The sequence below is a fragment of the Bos grunniens genome, chromosome 10 (genome assembly GCF_055505025.1).
Source record: "Bos grunniens cultivar Pamir isolate PY7600 chromosome 10, Bosgru_T2T1.0, whole genome shotgun sequence".
NCBI lineage: Eukaryota > Metazoa > Chordata > Mammalia > Artiodactyla > Bovidae > Bos > Bos grunniens.
In genome coordinates, this window is record NC_141174.1 from 66,726,154 (window position 1) to 66,747,846 (window position 21,693).

At 40.0% G+C, this 21,693-nt stretch overlaps 1 protein-coding gene across 9 annotated transcripts in view; it reads left to right on the forward strand.

Moving 5' to 3' along the window:
- The first annotated feature begins 9,543 nt into the window (after positions 1-9,543).
- The window catches only part of INO80 (INO80 complex ATPase subunit), a 123,539-nt gene continuing 111,389 nt past the window's right edge, over positions 9,544-21,693 (forward strand). For 6 of the 9 annotated variants that reach the window (XR_015134936.1, XM_086321850.1, XM_086321854.1 and 3 more), the window contains exon 1: positions 9,544-10,072. The gene's annotated coding sequence lies outside the window, so the exon portion shown is untranslated. Of the gene's footprint in view, positions 10,073-10,249; positions 10,368-10,705; positions 10,843-21,693 lie in introns of those variants that run through there. The other 3 variants (XM_086321851.1, XM_086321852.1, XM_086321853.1) reach the window with 3 other exon arrangements.

Below are 21,693 nucleotides of genomic sequence, written 5' to 3' on the forward strand. Positions count from 1 at the left end.
TGCTCCATTCTGGTTAATGTCCCTATCCTCTTTGAACTCTGCTCCAATATGCTTTTACAATCCCAGAAATGGAGTTTGGTAGGGCAAAGGGTACTGTGGAAAGTGTGTTGTTGATGAAATGCAACGTAGTGTCTCCTTGAGGTGAGGTGAGACCAAACACTGGTGAGGGAAGAGCCTGAAACCCAAAGAGGACTTCTAAGAGTTGACTGTGGTGGAGAGGATGCTGGAAAATTGCCTGAATGTTTCATGCTTTTTGTAGGATGAGTGAACCTGTCAAGAACCAGCTGGATTTGCCCCTCTGGGAGTAAGGGGTTTGCTTTCTCTGAGACTTGCTTTGAGCACACGTCAAAGGGAAATAAGTACATGGAAATTCTTCTAAACCCTGCCCAATATGCTTCTGACATGGAGAAAGAAAATAGGCTGGTTGTAGAAACAAGCTAGCTGGCCTGCTTCTCAGCAGTAAGGAATTTGCTTGCCAATGCAAGAGAGGTTTGATGCCTGGGTATGGAAGATCCCCTGGAGAAGGAAATGGCCACCCTCTCCAGTATTCTTGCCTGAAAAATCCCATGGGCAGAGGAGCCTGGTGAGCTACAGTCCATGGGGTCGCAGAGTCAGACACACAACTTAGCAACTCAACAACTGCAGCAACAGCAGAAACAACCTAGAGCCTGTTGGGTTTGTCTCTTGCTTTAAATCTTGAGGGTACAAATGAAATTATTTACAGAACAGAAGCAGAGTCACAGATGTAGACAACAAACTTCTGGTTACCAGGGGATAAGAGGTGGAGGAAGGATAAATTGGGAGATTAGGACTGACATGTACACGCTACTACATATAAAATAGATTAACTATACCTGCTGTATAGCACAGGGAACTCTACTCAATACTCTGTAATGGCCTACATGGAAAAAAAAAATCCTAAAAAAAAATGAGCAGAGAGTAGATGTATATACATGTGTAACTGATTCACTTTGCTGTATACCTAAACCTAACACAACGTTGTCAATCAACTATACTCCAATAAATTTAAAAAAAAAAGCAAAAACCCAAGAGTCCTCTCTTCTCCTTCAGAGTGCATGCATGGTTCAGCTCCAGCCTTCTTAGGCATGTCACCTCTAGTGTTGGCATGAAGTCAAACTGGTTTCTCCCTTTTTTAAGATCTGACACACAACAGTCCCCAGGCATTCATTGCCTGCACTGGCAAAGAGAAGAGATAATGAGTGCTATTCATTCTGTCCCTGACATCTGTCTGGATATGGTCTAGACTTATGGGGTATGAATTCAGATTAGGATAGGTGTGGAACATGTACAGGTACTCAGGGTTGTTAGGGACCAACTAAGGAATACTCTTGTAGCCTCACAGGATCTTTGATTTGGGTTAGAACCAGATTGGCCTCTGGGCTGTCCTATTATACAAATCATAACCATGCTGGGATTATTCTGAACAGCTAAAATGTGGACACATCCACTATCTGATTAAGAATGCCTCTAGTTGTTTTTTTTAATTTATTTTTTAACTGAAGGACAATTGCTTTACAGAATTTTGTTTTCTGTCAAACATCAAAATGAATCAGCCATAGTTTTTTTTTTTTTTTAACATTTTTAAAAGTCAGATTTATTGGGATAAAATTTACACAGTAAAATTCACCCTTTTGAATGTGTAGTTCTACGAATTTTGACAAACAGTGCCACAATCAATATATGGAACATTTCCATCGTTCAAATGTTTCTTCACGCTCCTCTGTCATCAGCGACCCCCAACCCCCAGCCCAAACCCAGCCCGTGGCCAACAGTTATACATACATCCCCTTCCTCTTGAACCTCCCTCCTATCTCCCACCCCATCCCACCCGTCTAGGTTGATACAGAGCCTCTGTTTGAGTTCCCTGAGACATAACGCAAATACCCATTGCCTATCTATTTTACGTATGGTAATGTAAGTTTCCATGTTACTCTCTCCAGACATCTCACCCTCTCCTCCCCTCTCTCCCTGTGTCCATAAGTCTGTTCTCTATGTCTGTTTCTCCATTGCTGCCTTGCAGGTAAATTCATCAGTACCACCTTTTTAGATTCCATATATATGTGTTAGTACACGATATTTCTCTTTCTCTTTCTGACTTACTTCACTCTGTATAATAGGTTCTAGGTTCTTTTATGGTTGAGTAATATTCCATTGTGCATATGTACCACAGCTTCTTTATCCATTCATCTGTTGAAGGACATCTAGGTTGCTTCCATGTTCTAGCTATTGTAAATAGTGCTGCAATGAACAATGGGGTACATGTGTCTTTTTCAATTTTGGTCTCCTCAGGATATATGCCTAGGAGTGGGATTGCTGGGTCATATGGAGAACACCTCTAGCTTGTTGTTGTTGTTGTTCTGCTTTAAGCATTGTCTAGGGGAAAAAAAGAGGGCTTTTGAGGATGCTGCTGGCGAGATCTGGTCTCTAAGTTCTTCATGCTGCTCCTTTTCTATTTTACAGCTCTCTTGAGATATGTTCACATACTCATCAATTTAAAGTGTGCAATTTAGCAGTTTTAGTATATTCACTGCTGCTGCTGAGTTGCTTCAGTCGTGTCCGACTCTGTGCGACCCCATAGACGGCAGCCCACCAGGCTCCCCCATCCCTGGGATTCTCCAGGCAAGAACACTAGAGTGGGTTGCCATTTCCTTCTCCAATGCATAAGAGTGAAAAGTGAAAGTGAAGCCACTCAGTCGTGTCCGACTTGCAGCAACCCCATGGACTGCAGCCTACCAGGCTCCTCTACCCATGGGATTTCCCAGGCAAGAGTACTGGAGTGGGGTGCCATTGCCTTCTCCAAGTATATTCACAGGTATATGCAATTATCACCACAATCTATTTTATTTATTTATTTATGGCCGTGTAGCATGGTCTGCAGGCTCTTCATTCTCCAACCAGAGATTGAACCCATGCCCCCTGCAGGGGAAGTGCAGAGTCTTAACCACTGGACTGCCAGGGAAATCCCTACAATCAATTTTAGAATATTTTTATCACCTCAAAAAAGAAACCCCATATACTTTAGCTATTATTGTCTCTTCCTACAACCTCCTCTGCCCTAAGCAACCACTGGTCTACATTCTATCTCTAGAACTTTGCCTATTCTGGACATTTCACATGCATAGAATCATGTAATATGTGGTTTTTTGTGACTGACTTCTTTTACTCAGTGTAATGCTTTCAAGGTTCATCCATGTTGCAGCATGTATCAGTACTTCATTCCTTTTTATTACTGAATAATATTGCATTGTGTGAATATACATTTGTAAACCCCTTCATTGGTTAATGGACATTTAGGTATACTTTGACTATGATTAATAATGTTGCTATGAACATTTGTATAGAAGTTTTTATGTGGACATATGTTTTCATACGTGTCTATACCTAGGAGTGGAATGCTAGATCGAATGGTAGCAATGTACTTAACTTTTTGAAGAACTGCCAGACTGTTTCTACGGTGGCTACACCATTTCACACTGTTTTTGTCCTTTATTTCTAGTGTTCCACTCACCTACCCACATGGTGGTTTTCATAGTCTTCCAACTTCAAGGTAGAAACTCAGACTATCACATCATATAAGATATTTGAAAGCACAAGCCACCTGAAATATATTATTGGCATTAGAACTATCTATTTCACCTACCTTTAAGGCAATATTAAAAATTATCTTTCTATAGATATTTAAATATATCCTCATAACAATCTAACTCTCCCTGTTACATCTTCCCTATTATAAAATAACCACAAAGAAGAAAAGAAGCTAAACATATAATGCTATTTATAAAATTTTCTATAGGCCATGTTTTATCACTCATGGCTAAATTTATTTATTCCTTTTTACATCCTCCTTCTTGCCATGCTGCTGACTCTGCTGCTGCTGCTGCTAAGTCCCTCTAGCACCAACTTAAAAGGGATCTGTTGTCATTATCATTAAATATATTGAATTTGTTTGGTACTTTGACATATATCTTAAAATTCCAGCATGCCCTAAGGAGATAAAAATCTTCTGCATTGTACCTCAGAGCTTTTCACCACAATGCTGTGGATTTCTTTCAAATGTCTTGAGTCAAATCCTGGATTTCCTAATTGACTGGATTTGTGATTTTAGACTTAATCTCCTTGAGGTTCTTTTTTTCATTCGTAAAATGGAAATGTTCATACTATCACCTTTACAGTATCATATGAGATGATGAATGTGAATGGAATATATAACATTAATACCAGATATATGTGGAGGTTTCTTAATCAGTTTAGCTATACATGTCTCATCTGTAGATATTAAATGCTGAGAAACTTGCTGTGAAAGATACTATTTACAGTTAGTAGTTATTTGCTGTTTCCTTCAACTTGGCCAGATTGCCTTTCTAGAAAGAAAGTATCTTTAGTAACAAGCTTCTGTAATTAATTCTTTACACTTCTCAAAGATCCTCCAACAACTGCTTTGTTTTCCTTCTCAGAAGACTTGAGTTTCCTGCTGACGTTCATTCTACAACTGTCAGAACATTTCATTCTCCACTCTGAACAACTCTCTTCCAGTATGATTTTGGCTGCTCCATGCTTACCGTGTGATAAAACTCATTTCACTATTTCATCTGGGATAGTTCCTGCATCAAATATTTCTAAGTGTTCACTACCAATCACCGCAGATAGTGACTGCAGCCATGAAATTAAAAGATGCTTGCTCCTTGGAAGAAAAGCTACGACAAACCAGTTATGGCCAATAACCATCAGTTTCTGGCCCTTGCTTTAATGTTTCAAGTGTGTACGTTACAGATACCAGGCAGGATGCCCTTGTTGTTCACTTCACTGTTTTCCCTGGAATTCTTGTTAGCAGTCAGCATGGTGTGAAGTATCCCTTTTCTGGATGGAGCTGATGCTTGGTGGGGGCAGTTTCATGGTTATTATTGCTCATATGCTTGCCTTTCTTTTTCTGCTACATCTGAGAAGAGGTTGAGTTTAGACTTCCAGCTCCTCCCAAGTGAAGTCCCTCTGTGTCTCCTGTGATTTCAAGTTAGGTAATGAATTTGAAAAGAGTATGTCTATTTTTAAAAATTAATTAATTTTTGGCTGCACTGGGTCTTCATTGCTGCAAGTGGGCTTTGTTAGTTTTGGAGAGTGGGGGGGTGGGTTATGCTCTCGAGTTGCCCTGAGCGGGCTTCTCATTGCGGTGGCTTCTCTTGTTGTGGAGCACAGGCTCTAGAGCACAGGGTTCAGTAGTTGTGGCCTAAGGGCTTAGGTGCCCCATGGCATGTGGAATCTTATCAAACCAGGAATTGAACCCGTCCCCTGTGTTGGCAGGTGGATTCTTAACCACTGGACTACAGTCCAGAGTGTGTCTTAAAATAGTTTTGTACTCTCATGTAAGTTCCTGCATATCCCTAATTTTGTCAAGATTGGAATCTATGAACTAGTGGACTAATTGCTACAGTTATTAAAAAAAAAAAAAACTCTCCAAAGTGAAAAAGAAAACCAGACCATTGTGATTCCAAAGTCAACGGAAGACTATATTTCAATAACGGAGATGAATATAGTTGAAAAGTTAAATGGAATTAAAAAGTATTTAACTTTTACTTTGAACTAATGTTAGGCTTACAGAGAATGTGGAAAAAAGATTTTCTGTATTTTCTTCACTCAACTTCCCCAATGTTAACATCTTACAGCAACAGTTAGAACTAGACATGGAACAACAGACTGGTTCCAAATAGGAAAAGGAGTACGTCAAGGCTGTATATTGTCACCCTGCTTATTTAACTTATATGCAGAGTACATCATGAGAAACGCTGGGCTGGATGAAGCACAAGCTGGAATCAAGATTGCCGGGAGAAATATCAATAACCTCAGATATGCAGATGACACCACCCTTATGGCAGAAAGTGAAGAACTAAAGGGCCTGTTGATGAAAGTGAAAGAGGAGAGTGAAAAAGTTGGCTTCAAACTCAACATTCAGAAAACTAAGATCATGGCATCTGGTCCCATCACTTCATGGCAAATAGATGGGGAAACAGTGTCAGACTTTATTTTTTGGGGCTCCAAAATCACTGCAGATGGTGATGGCAGCCATGAAATTAAAAGACACCCCTTGGAAGAAAAGTTATGACCAACCTAGACAGCATATTAAAAAGCAGAGACATTACTTTGCCAACAAAGGTCCATCTAGTCAAGGCCATGGTTTTTCCGGTAGTCATGTATGGATGTGAGAGTTGGACTATAAAGAAAGCTGAGCGCCAAAGAATTGATGCTTTTGAATTGTGGTGTTGGAGAAGACTCTTGAGAGTCCCTTGGACTGCAAGGAGATCCAACCAGTCCATCCTAAAGGAAATCAGCCCTGAATATGCATTGGAAGGACTGATGTTAAAGTTGAAACTCCAATACTTTGGCCACCTGATGTGAAGAACTGACTCATTTGAAAAGACCCTGATGCTGGGAAAGATTGAAGGCAGGAAGAGAAGGGGATGACAGAGGATGAGATGATTGGATGGCATCACCAACTCAATGGACAAGAGTTTGAGTAAACTCTGGGAGTTACTGATGGACAGGGAGGCCTGGTGTTGCTGCAGTCCATGGGGTCACAAAGAGCTGGACACTACTGAGCAACTGAACTGAACTGAACCTTAGCACAGTAATCAAAACAAGGGAATGAACATTAGTACATTAGGAGCTAAATTAGAGACCTTATACACGTGTCACCAGTTTTCCCACCAATGTCCTTTTTTCTTTACAGGATACCATATTACATTTAGTTGTTATTTCTTCCTAGTCCCTAGCAGTCTATAATTGCCCTGAGATCCTTGTCTTTCATGATCTTGACAGTTTCGAAGAGTATTGAGAAATTATTTGGAACATCCCCCAATTTCAATTTGCCTAATTTTTTTTTTCGTGATTGAATGAGATTATACATTCAGCAAGAATACCACAGAAATGATCAGTGATCAGGACTTAGCACTTCCATTTCAGGGGCCAGAGTTCAATCCCTGGTCAGGAACTGGGATCCCACAAGTTGTCCAATGAGGCCAGAAAAAAAAAAAAAAAAAAGAACGCAAGACTATTAGATTGGAAAAAACTGAACTTTAATGTGAAAGTCATAGATGAAAGATTAGAGTTGTATATCAAAAGTTCTAGGACAGAATGGGGAGGGGGGCAGAATAATGCTATCCCCCCAAGGATATCCACGAAACATGTGAATAAATTAAATAGAATGTGATCAACTATGAGCATGCATGCTCAGTCATGTCTGGCTCTTTGTGACGCCATGGACTGTAGCCTGCCAGGCTCCTCTGTCCATGAGATTCTCCAGGCAAGAATACCGGAGTGGGTTGCCATTTCCTTCTCCAGGGGATCTTCCCCACCCAGGGATCAAACCCGCGTCTCTTGCATCTACTGTATTGGCAGGCGGGTTCTTTACCACTACTGCCACCTGAATATATTAGGTTACAGACAAGGGGGAATTAAGGTTGCGGGTGAGCTAAAGGTTACTAATCAGTTGATTTTAAAATAGGAAGATTATCCTAGATTATCTGAGTGGCCCTGTTGTAATCACAGGGCTCCTTAAAGGGTTAACAGTTGGTCTGATGTAACATGAGAAATAACAAACTGTCATTTCTGCCTTGAGATAAAAAGAAGGGCCTCAGAAGCCAAGGAATGCAAGCAGCCTCTGGAAGTTGGAAAAGGAAACACTTTGCAAGAGCCCCCATAAAGGCAGCCCAGCCAACACCTGGATTTTGGTCCAGTTTGAGACTGTCAGACTTCTGACTTACAGAATGTAAGCTAATAAATTGGTGTTAAGCCACTATTCGGAGAAGACAACGGCAACTCACTCCAGTACTCTTGCCTGGGAAATCCCATGGACGGAGGAGCTTGGTGGGCTACAGTCCATGGGGTCACGAGGAGTCGGATATGACTGAGCGACTTCACTTTCACTTCACTTTCATGCACTGGAGAAGGAAATGGCAACCCACTCCAGTATTCTTGCCTGGAAAATCCCAGGGATGGAGGAGCCTGGTGGGCTGCCGTCTACGGGGTCGTACAGTCGGACATGACTGAGGGGACTTAGCAGCAGCAACAGCAAGCCACTCTTCTGTAGTAATTTGTTAGCTCAGACAAAGAAAACAAACTGACTACCTACATCTGAACTTTAAGGGACTCTACATCTTGGTCCCTCCCTAGTTTACTGACTTTTCCCCCTTTATTCCTTTCCTTTTGATTTCAGCTCCAGTCAGCTAGTTGTTACTTAAATATTATCCCAGTTGATTTTAGGTGTTTATGTTTCTAGGTATGTGAAACATAGGGTTCTAAAAGACAGTCTTATACAAAATTGCCACTCCCCTGTTAATCCTGCAACCTTGTTCCCATTCTCCCCTTCTCCCCACCCTTCTCATACAGGACATAATTCACTTTATCTTCTGGTGTATCCCCCGACTCCTCCCCCTGACAAATGAGCAGGTGTTGACTCCTCTCCCGGACAAATGAGCAGGTATTTGTGTGTGTTCTTACATCCCCTTGTCTCTTTCACAAAAGGTGTAATTAAAAAAAAAAAAAAACTTATTAATCTGCACCTTGTCTTCGTTGCATACATGGGATCTTCGTTGCTCCACTACATGCAGGATTTTAGTTTCCCAAAAAGGGGTTGAATCCTTCTGCATTGCAAGGATTCTTAACCACTAGACTACCAGGAAAGTCCCCAGAAAGTGTGTAGTACTTTTGCCTTTAAGCAAATTTAACTTTTCAAAGTCCAGCGAATTTGGCACAAGAAGGCTACTTACGACTTTAAGCGAATGTTGTTTTGTTTAAATGCTAAGGGCCAGAATTAAATGAATTAAAACATGAGACATGAGGGAAATGAAATAGTTAACTTTCAGTAAGTTCTCCTAATCCTTACCTGCAATTAGACTGTACACTAGGTACTTCTCATCACAGATTCTGGTAACCGAGTTGCATTAATTTTAGTAAATGTGGGCAGCAGAGGGTGCAAACTGTTGAGCTGGCACAGACAGGTCAATTACTCCCTTTTCGGAGGTTTATTGGGTGGGTGTTAGAATACTGAGACATTTCTGATGACGGGTCTGTGTATTCCCAGGTGCTTGAATCCTAAAACCTTCACTTAGGTACCTTGCTCAACTGTGCCACAGCATCGCAGTTTTGGTCCCTGAGCCCAAACTGGAGCCCCAAACTACTGTGTTAAGAGTGGTCCTACAGAGCAGGGCGTTCCCCACAAAATACGACCCTGCCCAAAGGGACCAAAAACAATGTAAAATATCACACCTGAGCCTATACTTTTCCTCAAGTGAACTGAGCAGTGTTTGGTAGCCGTTAACAAACTAATCACAAGTACCCTCCCACTTCCATCTGCAGCAACAAACATTCCCAGGATCCCGGGCCGTTTGGACTGACGTTACTTCCGGGAAAAGTAACCTTTCTTTGGCGGTTGCAGATCAGAGAGGTCTCGCGACATTTGCTCCCGCGAGATCTGCTTGCTCACTCTAGCGATGACATCCTCCTCCTCCTCCCCGCCGCCTTTCGGCAATCTTCGCCAGTCCCAGCCCCAACCAATCTGCCCTCAGATGGCATGGATCAGGGTCTTCCCCTGAACCCCGGTCCGCGCGGGGCGTCAGGCGGCAGCGGCGGGGTGCGAGCTGCACGAGGCCGACGGCAGCGGCACTGCGGACGGCCACGGGCTGGCGACGAGCAGTGAGCGTGGGCGGGGCGGGGGTAAGCCCACTGAGTAGCGGCTCGATTGTTCTGGCCTGGCTATGGCGCCTCTCCTCCCCCCCGCCATGGCTCCCCGTGTCCCTGCTCCGCTCCTCTCAGTGAGTGAAAGTGGCCGCCGCCGCCGCCGGCCCAGCGCCCGCAGCCGCCTCAGCGCCGCCGCCATCTTGGGGTCCCAGGAGCCGCCGAAGGAGCGAGCTAGGAGCGTCCACGCCCAACGCAGTCACCGTCCCACGGCCTCAGAGAGCGAACCGCGGCTCCACCGTCGGCGGGGCGACCCCCCCCTCCGGACCCCGCCCGCACCCCGCCCCCCCTCCGCCGCCGCCGCGGCGGCGGGGCCCGGCGGCCCGAGGTGAGGCGACTAGACGTGGGCGGACGAACGGAGGGGGGGTTGTGTAGGCCCCGTTGCGCCCCTCTCTGTGGGCGACGACTGGGCCTCGTCTTAAAGGGGCCGTCGCCCCCGGCCCTGGGATTTGTTGGGGTTAGTAGGGAGGATGGGTGTGGACACTCCTCGCAGGGTTGGGACCTCAGGGATCTGGGCCTTGTTCTTACTCTCTCCTACCTCTGGAGACCTGGGGTCACGCGGTGACCTCGGCCAGCCTAGAAAGCCCGTGGGGTGCCCACACGTGAGGAGTGTGTTAGACCAGGTGCACGTGGGACCCGGTGGGGCGGTGTCGGCTAACACGTGTGTGGGTTTGGGGGTGGGGTGGGGCAGGGCGGGGGCTGGTTGGGCCCGAGTGGGAACCCGGTGTGGACTGCTGTATTTGTCCTTTTAAACAAATGAGCTCTAAGGGCTTGATAGTGTGTCAGTTTATGCGAGCGAGTTGGGATCTGGGTGAATGGTCCATTTTGCTTGTTGGTGTTGGGTGGGTGCAGCCTAACACGTGCGCACACTTAGGAGTGTGTAGGTGTCACCCCTTCTAGGCTTTTTGGCCTTTGTAGGGCGTCTAGGCAAGTGTCATCCAATTTGACGTTCCTTCTTGAGGTCGCTGTTGAAAACTACTACTTCCGTAATCAGCGAGGGTGGAAGCCCCCTACAGTTTAGGAGTGAGAGGTTCTAAGAAGGCACTCACTATTTTAATGGAAGAAGAAATGAGGTGGTTGACTTTGCTAACATTTTAGGTAACCAGCTTACTTTTCCAGTCAATGACTTTCATGATTTCCTTTCTCAAAGGGAATTTTCATTGTGGTTTACAAGTGGCGGCTTTTTGTAATTCATTTTTAAAGTAACACCTTTACTGAGATATAATTCACATACCAAAAAGCTCCGCCTTTTAAAGTGTACAATTCCATGATTTTTAGCATACGAATTGAGTTGTATAGCTAGCACAGTGCACTATTAACTGATCACTCCAAAAAGAAGCCCCCTTAGCAGTTACTCCCTTCTCCTCTTCACCCAACCCCTAGCAATCACTAATCTCTTTTCTGTTTTTGTAGATTTGCCTACTCTGGATATTTCATATAAACAGAATCATACAATATGTGTCCTTTTGTGGGTATCTTCTTTCACTTAACCATGTTTTCAAGGCTCTTTCATGTTGTAGCATGTATCAGGACTTTGTTTCTTTTTGTTGCCAATTAGTGTTCCAATTCTGGTTGTGTTTTATTCTTGAAATTCTCAAGCTTTTCCTATAAAACATTTATTTGGTTATTATGTATGGTAAAAGTCACATACTTAACTAGATTCTAAAATAAATTTGTATTTTTGAGAGTTAAATTCCATTGTTTTAGTTTTCTATGTTTTCCTCTACAATTTGTTTCAGAAGAATACGAATCAATTTTTAAAGGTCTGTGTTTTTTAATAGGAAAAAAACTAATGTAAGGAGCACAAATATGATTAGAAATTTTATGACTAATAAAAACATTTTGAGTACATCAAGGTACAAATGTGATTCAGGCTCAGCTACAGACCTAAAGCTGTGATGTTATAATTTCACTTCGTGAAAGTTTGTCATGGTACTACCAAGGGAAGGTATCGTTAAACAGTTTTTGACTGCCGTTAACTTGTGTAGACATAGGACGAGGGAAGGACTAATAGGCATCTTTTCTGCCCACAAGGTTAAAACTGGCTTGGGGATTTAACATGTTAACATAAAGTTCACACAAAATACAAATGCTGGGATGCATTGAGTTTTAGAGTGGATAAGATTTGGATAAGATTGGTAGGAATTGGGTAAGATTGATAGGAAACTTTGAATTTGTGTAGGAAAATAAGTGAAATTGGTGACAGGTTTGCTTCTTAAGCACAAGGATTTTGATACACTAGGTCGTAGCCTGCAGAAGACTGAGAAGAGCATAGTCGTTAATACTTACTAAATACCTTATATGGGCACTGATCTAATCAGCAGGGCTCCTGTTCTACCTCATACCGTCGTCACCTTGGCAGTTAGGATTTCAGCATATGAGTTGGGGGAGTGAAGGGACCTAAACATTTGAACTATGGCTGTGTATTAAGTGCGAAATTTCAGTTGTAGAAGTACTGGATTCTCTTGCTAATTGTAGTACAGTAGGTTTGCTTAGAGTTGAAAAGTTGGTCACAAAGAAGTTTAATGCCTGGGTTTTGTAAGTACATAGGAGAGATTTCCATATGTGTTAGGTCAGAAGTAGGATATCAGTAATAGCCAATGTCATTGACAAATTCGATGTGAAAAAAATCACTGGGACTAAATGCTGTCCTTTTTTTTTCTTTAAAATTTGGCATGCATCTTGTGGTATTTTAGTTCCCCAGCCAGGGACTGAACCTGAGCCTTTGGCTGTAAAAGCAGAGTCGTAACCACTGGACCGCCAGGGAATTCCCCACATTTTAAACTGACTAAAAGACAATGAATAAACTGTGTGACATGCCTTTGTAAACCTTCATTACCAGGTTTGGTAACTGTGTGATGGTGTCGGAGCAGTATCCTTACATTATTTATGTGCTTTGAACCCCTTAATAGTCTAAAGAAACCTGTGAACCCCTTCTCAGAATTTGATTTTTCAAATGTATAAAATATAGTTCACGTTTTAACAACTAGTGATTGTCCTGCTCATACTGCTGTGGTATGCTACGGGAACTACATTCAGAATAGAAGAAAATGTTAATTTCAGTTATAGGTTAGTGAAAATAAGGATGTACGTTTTTTCCCATCCAACTTCTTGGACCCTAGTTTAAAGAGCTTTTGCCTTGGAGAGTCCAACATGTAGCTAAGTCATTTGATATGCATCAAACCAGTGATTTTTTTTTTTTTTTTTTAAGAAGTAGAAGGATTGTTGGCTCAAATTTGCATTCACATGAACAGGACTTTTTAGGGGAAAAGCGAGTGATAATTTAGCTGAAGAGAAACCTTGTTGTATAATAGAAAGACATTGGTTTTGAACTTAAAAAGACTTAGGTTTGAGTCCCACTTAGCACTGAATAAGTCAATGAACTTTTTGTTTCAGTTCTCCGTATTTGTAAACAGGTACAATAATTTTCACTTCTGAGATTAAATGACATATCAGCTATAAGACAGCATATTAAGAAATGTTAGTTTATTTTCACCTTTGAAGAACATGTCAAAAACTTTAACATACGTTTAGTTTTGATTTGGAAGAGGAAACTTATGCAGTAGGAAAGAACATGTATGGCATATAGGGTTTTCTCAGGGTATTCATGTATAGTGTTCACCTTTTTATAATGGTACTAAAATGATTCATATTTCTTATGAATATAAACAGATAAGCTGCCTTTGGGTTTGCATGTGACAGCTACCTTTTCTGGGCAAGAAGTTAGTTGACTGAGGAGGATAAACTGGGTAAATCTTTCATTCCTTGGCATGAACAGAAAAATGGCTAGTGAACATCAATATGGTAAAAGGAATGCTAGGCCAAGTGGTCAGTTTATCTCTGAGATTGTTGTCTGAATATTACTAGAAAGGCTGTCAACGTATTTGTCACTCCTGGAACTTCCCTGTTGGTCAGTGGTTTAAGGCTTCATGCTTCACTGCAGGAGGCATGGGTTTGATTCTTGGGGAGCTAAGATCCCAAATGTCTCCTGGTGTGTCTAATAAGTAAATAAATGTTTAAAAAAGTCACTCCTGAGAGAAGTATGAAAAATAAAATTTAGAAATGGACTGTATTTGTATTATCTTTGTAGAAAACCACAGTGCATTCACTCTTAGACTTAAATTGTTACACCTCAAAGAAGAACAAATTAAGCAGGAGGGAAGTTCCCAGTATAAATAATGAAGGCTTTCATATGAAGATAAATTTGACTTCACAATGGAGTGATGAAGACTGAGGTGGACTATTATTAAATTGTTAATCTGGAAAATTAGAACTAGCTTGAAAGATGAATATTGTTAGATAGATGTATAATGAGTGGTTTGTTTATGAAACTTAATAACACAGAAAGTGGTTAAAGCTCATGAACAGACCAGACCCAATTTAAATATTCCAAAGCCAGAGACTTTTCCATCCCTAGTTCATTTCAGGTGAACAACCATTTAATGATACTTGAACCTAATGGTTTATGAAATTCCTTATTCTGTTCATTCATTCACTCAATATTTATTTATTGAACACATACTGAATGTGCTTTGATCCGCCCAAGAGTGATTTGTTGAGCGTCTGCCACACTCAGGGACTGTGGTAAGACTCTGTTGGGTATGTACAAGTGAATTAATCCAATTGTATGTATATATATTGGAGAAGGAAATGGCAACCCACTCCAGTCTTCTTGCCTGGGAAATCCTATGGACAGAGGATCCTGGTGGCCTACAGTCCATGGGGTCGCAAAATAATTGTACTTGACTTAGTTTCTGAACAACAGCATGTTTAGGTATGGAGAGTACAGAGGGGCTCTGCAAAGAGAAACAGAATTGTGCAGACTCTTAGGATGCCATTTTTTGTTTGTTGTTTAGTCAGTAAGCCATGTCTGACTCTTTTGCAACCCCATGGACTATAGTCTTCCAGGCTCCTCTGTCCCTGGGATTTCCCAAGTAAGAATACTGGAATGGGTTGCCATTTCCTTCTCCAGAGGATCTTCTTGACCCAGGGATTGAATCCACATCTTCTGCATTGGCAGGTGGCTTCTTTACCACTAGTCACCAGGGACGCCATAGGGTGCCATGGATAAGTGTAAAAGTATAAACCTAAATGTTTCTCTTGACGTGCTGATATAAATTACTAGTACTTAGGTTTTTTGTTTGTTTTAATATAGTGAAACATTGTTTTCATTTGTTTAAAGGTCCTAATCTGCCTTGTTAACAGAAGCATTGTCATCCAGTGGCCTTGTAGTATAGCCAGACCCCTTTTAGATGCTAGAGCCAGATGACCTGGGTTCAAATTTTAGCTCTCTTATTAACTGTGTTGCCTCTGGAAAGCTGTTTAAGCCTCAGTTAATTCATCTTTTAAATTAAGATAATAGAAATACCTACTTCACTCACTCACTTGCTCACAGAGACCTACAATGGAACCTGGCAAAGGGTGCTCTCAACAAACGTTAGCTGTAATTGTAAGTACCATTTTGTTTTGACAGTTTAATCTAGAGTTTTAGTTTGTAAAGTATTGAAGTCAGAAACTTTTTATTATGAATAGAAAATATCTCAAGTCTTTTTTTAGATAACAGGTAAAAATACATCAGTAAAGAAAATCATTACGATGCATTAACCTTGTGTTTATGTAATGAATACCAGTAGATAGAAATATCTTTCTATTTAAAATTATAGCTCAAAGAGATGATGTTTTACAACATGAAACTTTTTAGTTCAGGGTCTAAAATATTTCTCTCCAGGTTGTCATTCTAATGTTAGTAATAATTTGCCTTTTTTTAGAATCATTCTTAGAAAATAATAGTAAGCCAGACTCTACAGTAGGGCTTGGGGAAGGTTTTCTGTAAAGGGTCAAATAATAAATCTTAGGCTTTGCTGGTCATGCTTTCTCTGTTTCAGCTTCTCATGTCTGCTATTGTATTGTGAAAGCAGCCATAGTGAATATGTAAATGAATGAGTGGGGCTATTTTCCAGTAAAACTTTATGGGCACTGAAATTGTAATTTCATATAATTTTCATGTGTCCTGAATTTTCCCCAGTTATTTCAAAACTTAAAAACCATTCTTATCTGTCAGGATTTATAAAAATGAGTGGCAGGCTGAGTTTGACATGCAGGGCATGCCAACTCCTGTTCTAGAGTCATGGCTCTGTAACTCTTTGGCTAGGTGATCTTGTGTTAGTTAATATTAAGCCTTTAATTCCATCATTTCAATAGGGATAATACATAAAAATATTTACTTTATATGTAGAGTTGTTAGAAATAAATGGAATAATCCATGTGAAGTGCTTAGCAGCATCCCTGACACAAAGTGTTTAAATAAATGCTATAAATTATTGTCATCTAGGTGAAACTCCCTCATTTTATACTGAGACTCTTGGGACCCTGAAAGGATAGCTGTTATTCTTAAAGTCTGTATGGCTTGTCAGTAGCATTAAACTTAAAGTTCTTGACTTCACCTTCTCTTTCTACCCAACCATGCTGCTTCCATAGAGGATTGTAATACCATTTGATTCATTTAAAATACTGCTTGATAAAATTATTCTGTTGGCTACAATAGTAGTGGATGAGTGATATTATGCATTTGCTAAACTCGCAGGGCCTTTATAGCACAGAGTAAACTTCAGTATGTCCACATTAAGCGAAAATCATTTCGGAGGTTGAAGGATTCCAGGAAGGAATGCGGATTGTGAAAGGAGAATATAATAATATTATAAATGTATGAAACTGCCTTATTAAAATTAGGCTGCTGCTGCTGCTAAGTCGCTTCAGTCGTATCCAACTCTGTGCGACCCCATAGAGGGCAGCCCACCAGGCTCCCCCGTCCCTGGGATTCTCCAGGCAAGAACACTGGAGTGGGTTGCCATTTCCTTCTCCAGTGCACGAAAGTGAAAAGTGAAAAGTGAAAGTGAAGTCGCTCAGTCGTGTCCGACTCTTAGCGACCCCATGGACTGCAGCTTTCCAGGCTCCTCCGTCCATGGGATTTTCCAGGCAAGAGTACTAGAGTGGGGTGCCATTGCCTTCTCCAAAATTAGGAGGAGGGAAATGCTAACCTAAGTAACCTTGAAAAATGAGTGGACTCTTAAGGAACTGCATATGAGCACTGTAGTCTAATTGTTACAGTTGTGTTCTATGAGATTACCACTTAATTGTGATACTGAAACACAGACTACAGTTGAACAATTAAGTAAATGGATGGTGGGAGACAGACTACTTACTGTCAGAGTAAGAATTTACAGATAATCAAGGGGAGGAGGCTAGAATAATCCTTGTGGTGATGGATTGAAGTTGGAATCATCAGTATGAATCCGTGTTTAGTTTATACAGATATAGGTGGTTGCATATACAAATTTTTAGAGGCACATACATAGCATGGGTTTATATACACAGGTATATTTCTGTGCTCTGTGCAGAGAAGGTTAAAAACCTAGGAGCATACCTAGTACCCACATATTGTTTTTCTTATACCATTATGTAATAAAAGGAACTGGAGCTCCTTGGAGAAATCGCTAACTCTAGGTTTGATACAGGAAATCTACAAGATGAGCCTGGAGCATCTTGTGCCAGAAGGTAAGGAAGTACTACAGCTTCCACCACCAGCATTCCACATTGATGAGGATATGTCAGAGGAGCACAGGGACCAACTGAAAAAGCTCCCAGTGGCCAAAATTCAACGATTTGAGCAGCAAAATAAAGCAGCATTGGATTATAACCCATAACATAAAATCAATATTTATGACTCTATATTGGTCTAAATAAATGATTGAATAAATGAATATACTGCTTGGAATACTTCATTAACATGGCTTTATGCCCTTGGAACCTCTGCTTGTTGGAGGTCGTCCTTCAGACAATATTGGAATAGTTAAATATGTGGGAGTTTGGAGTCAGACTTGTTGGATTCCAGTCCTGGCTCTGTCACTTTTGGCTGTGTGACCTTAGGGGAGACCTTAAGCTTAACTTTTTTTTTTGTTTGTAAAATAAGGGTTATAGTGTTATCTATGTCATAAAACAATTAAATATGTGAATGTATATATGAAGTACATATGCAAATAAAATGTCATCTGGTTCTCAATAGAGTGTGTGTACATAGTCTTATTGCATTTGATGCAACAAAATAAAAAATTTGAATTCTCAGTTGGAATTCCTTGTGATGAAGTTCCCTGACCCCCAGGCTTCTTGAATAGTTAAAAAAGTGTTTATTGGACACCTAGTTTGGTGTAAACATACTTGCCTTGTTTATAATATCTGTGTATATTATAAAATAAAGATAATGAAAGTAATTATATTTGGTGTTAATAAAAATATCATGTCTTAAGTGCCTGGAATACAGTTGAAAGGCAAGAGCTGTTTAGTATACAGTTCACCTCATGCTTGTTTACAGATGGTTCATTGCCAGGATGAATTACCTGAACTTTGATTTCTCAGACTTCCTTTAGTGAAGACAGTTTTACACAGCTTCTCTGTTACCACCCACACTGGATACTGTGTTTACCCCAAAAATGAAAACCGACTTCTGGTATAGGAAAACTGAATAGAAAAGTCAATTTTATAATATTGGCTGTTATGAATGTCTCTTACCTTTTATTCTCAATAATAAACTCTCACCATTACTTTTGTAATAATGGACAGTTAACTATATGGAACTGATAACTAAGTTATCTCAGCTCTTTGTGAGAATCTCTATTTTTCACAAATATCTATCAAGTAAGTTAATGTTAACTTCCTTTTGATGAGAAATAAACTGAATTGCTCAAGATTTTGGGCCTGTGGATTCGGTTCTTTAATTTCCCTTTTACTGGTGCATATATTTCTCAGCTATCTCACTTCCTGAAAAAGGTAAGTGTTTTCATGAATTTAGCTGTGAAAGTTGTTAAAGTCACTCATTCTTCAGTAAGAGGAATCTTTAGCTTTGTTTTCAAATTTTTAATTTGATAAATTGTTATTAATTTAGATTGGGTTCTTTTCACCAGAAGACTTGTGAAATATACTAGGGGCCTCTAACATAGCCTAACATAAAACAATTTTTTTTTTAATTACCATGTGAAAGGTCCACTGGCTACCTTGAAACATTTCCTCCCTTTTGGATTTTTTTGATTTAGACTCTAATTAATTCTTAATTAACAGGGATTAAATTTGTTTGACCAGATGTCATGTCTGTGGTGTATACTACAGAACTCCCTATAGGCAGTTGTGCTAGTAATTTATTTTTTATTATTTTGATAAAATGCAGTTTGTTCCCTGTCTTGATGAAGATGCTATTCTAGGAAACTGAAATGATTCTTTACCTAGAAGAAAGCAAATACATTGACGTCATCCTTGGAAACATACTTCATTTTGGTATATATTCTGATTTTATTGAGGAAGAAAAGTAGGGAAAGGTAAACATGGATAAGCACTTTTTCTTTCTCACAATATACCTGTAAGATAAGCTAATAGAACTCTGTGGAAGGGCCATGATTTTTTAGCCAGGAGTTCTTCATTCCATTTAAAGTGCAGATGTAGGGAGTTCCCTGGCGATCCAGTGGTTAGGAGGTTAGGACTCTGCGCTTTCATCGTGGTGGCCCAAGGACTATATCCCTCGTTGAGGAACTCAGATTCTGCAAGCTGAGTATCAAGAACCATCCCCTCCCCAGTACCCCGTCCTCAGAAAAAAAAAAAAAAAACAAACCTATGCAGGTGTAATTTTTGTCTCTCAAACTTTGATTTGGGGAAACCCTAGGTTTGTTAAATTATTCCTATGCTCTTATAGTAGGAACTGTTCTTCGGTTGAGCAGGTGCTTTCTGGCCTTCCTCTCAGCCTATGTAGAGGGCTCTGTCAGCCTGTGCTTTTTGAGGATAAGGTTTTTCCCTCCTGTTTAGTTCAGTGGCTTCCTTAACTTTTTAGTGTATATTCAGTGGTTTGAATGGAAAGTTTAGGTTCAGCTAGAATATTTAAAGAGTACCTAATGATTTATTTTCCTCTTAACTTTGCCATGTGTAGAGTGACCAAATACTGTCCAAACGTGGATACTTTTGGAAGTGAGGAGAGAATGTTGGTAATTATGTTTCAGACAACAGGCATAAAATTGAACTGTCATGGGGAGACCCACTCATAGGATCACTCTTGTCTCTTTGTTGTTTTATCATAGTAGAGTCTGTGGTAAAGAATTGGGTGGTGAAGAATTGGGGCTTTTAAGTCACTGGTAATACATCTGAGTTCTAATTCTAGCTCGGGCAAGTTATTTAACCTAACTAAAAGGATTAAATGAGCTAGTATTATTAAAGCACCTAGGACAGAAAAGCCCCTCACACTAGTGTGCTCTTATTCAGTGATAGGTCCCTTGTCCTCCTCTCATCAGGCCATACTTCCAACTGAGGCTGACTTTGAAAGTTTTTTTTATGGTTAAGGTTATGTGAAACATTTCAGTGAACGCAGAAATGTTTTTTGGCTGAGCCATTGAGTTTCTTTTTTGTTAAAGTTGTATAATTATGATGGGCAGGAAATAAATGCCTGTAGAACCTAATTACTCTTTCAAAGCATTCATGAGAAAAAAATTTTACCCTGATTATTTTTTGTAGAATTGCTAAATGATATTTTAATAGATTTTAATAGTTTATAAGATATAAACTATATAATATTTAATAGTAATGGAAAGAAGTTGCTGGTAATCTTTATTTCAGCTAAATGGAATGATACAAAGACGTTTTATTGGTTAGGGAAAAAGTGATTTAAATGAGAATTTTATTAAATTTCTTGTCAGTATATTGTACAGATTATGTATTTTGGAATTTGGATTATTTTCCCCATATTTTTTATATTCTTCAAATTTAATCCATTTTAATTATTTGTGAATTTTTAAAAAGGAAACTAAAGAAAAGCAGTTTTTGTTGTACTTTGTGCATTAGTACAAGGCAAAGAGGGGAGTATTCAGATACTAAACTTCCACCTACTTCTGATATTGCATATGATTTCTTACTTAGTAAACAACAGATAATAAGGTAATACAGAAAGACCTAGGGTAAAGAACAGTCACAGTGTTAGCAGATCCAGCTAAGAGAACTAAGAGAAATGGGAGTTACTTAGTTGGCCCATTTAAGTATACATTAAATTGTTGCTGCCTGTAAAATATTGGAGAATTAGGGAAGATATTTTAACAGTAAGGAATACTGGTTATATACTGTATAACCAGTATTCCTTACTGGTAAAGTATACAGTATACAGTAAAAGTATACAGTACTTAAGTATACTGTATATAAGTATACAGTAAATTGTTGCTGCCTGTAAAATATCGGAGAGTTAGGGAAGATATTTTAACAGTAAGGAATACTGGTTAAGCATAGCATATGTTAATGGGAACTTTTAGTATCTGTGTTACCTGGTACTGGAGAAATACAAAAAATACTTTAAGGGCAGTGGCTAGAAATTGAATCCTAATCTGAAGAGCAAAAGGGAAATTGTAATGAGGATCTTCTGGAGTAATTCTGAGTGGCCTTGGAACCCAGCAGAATCCTGGTAAGGCTTTTGTGTTAGAGGGAATTTGCACCTTTATCTGGTGTGGATATGGCAAAGAGGGCTACTGCGTCTGATTACATATAGTTTGCAGTAATACCCTTTCTCTGCAGACTGTTAATACTGTTGCAAACTGATAAAGAATGAAACCAAGCAAAGAAGGATTAACTAGTTTTTTTAAATGCAGAAGTTTTTAACTTTGATGAAGTCAGTTTATCAGTATTTTCTTTTGTAGTTAGTACTTCCTGTGTGCCCTATCTATTAAATTTTTATCTACTCCAAAATCACAAGGATATGTTCTTATGTTTTCTTTTAGAAGCTTTATCGTTTTAACTTTTTATATAAGTCTGATTTGTCTCCCACATCACTTTTGTGTATGATACGAAGTGTAGGTGTTTGACGTTCAATCTCTCCTCCATATAGATCTCCAGTTGTTCGAATACCATTTGTCAAAAAAAACCCCTTCCTTTCCC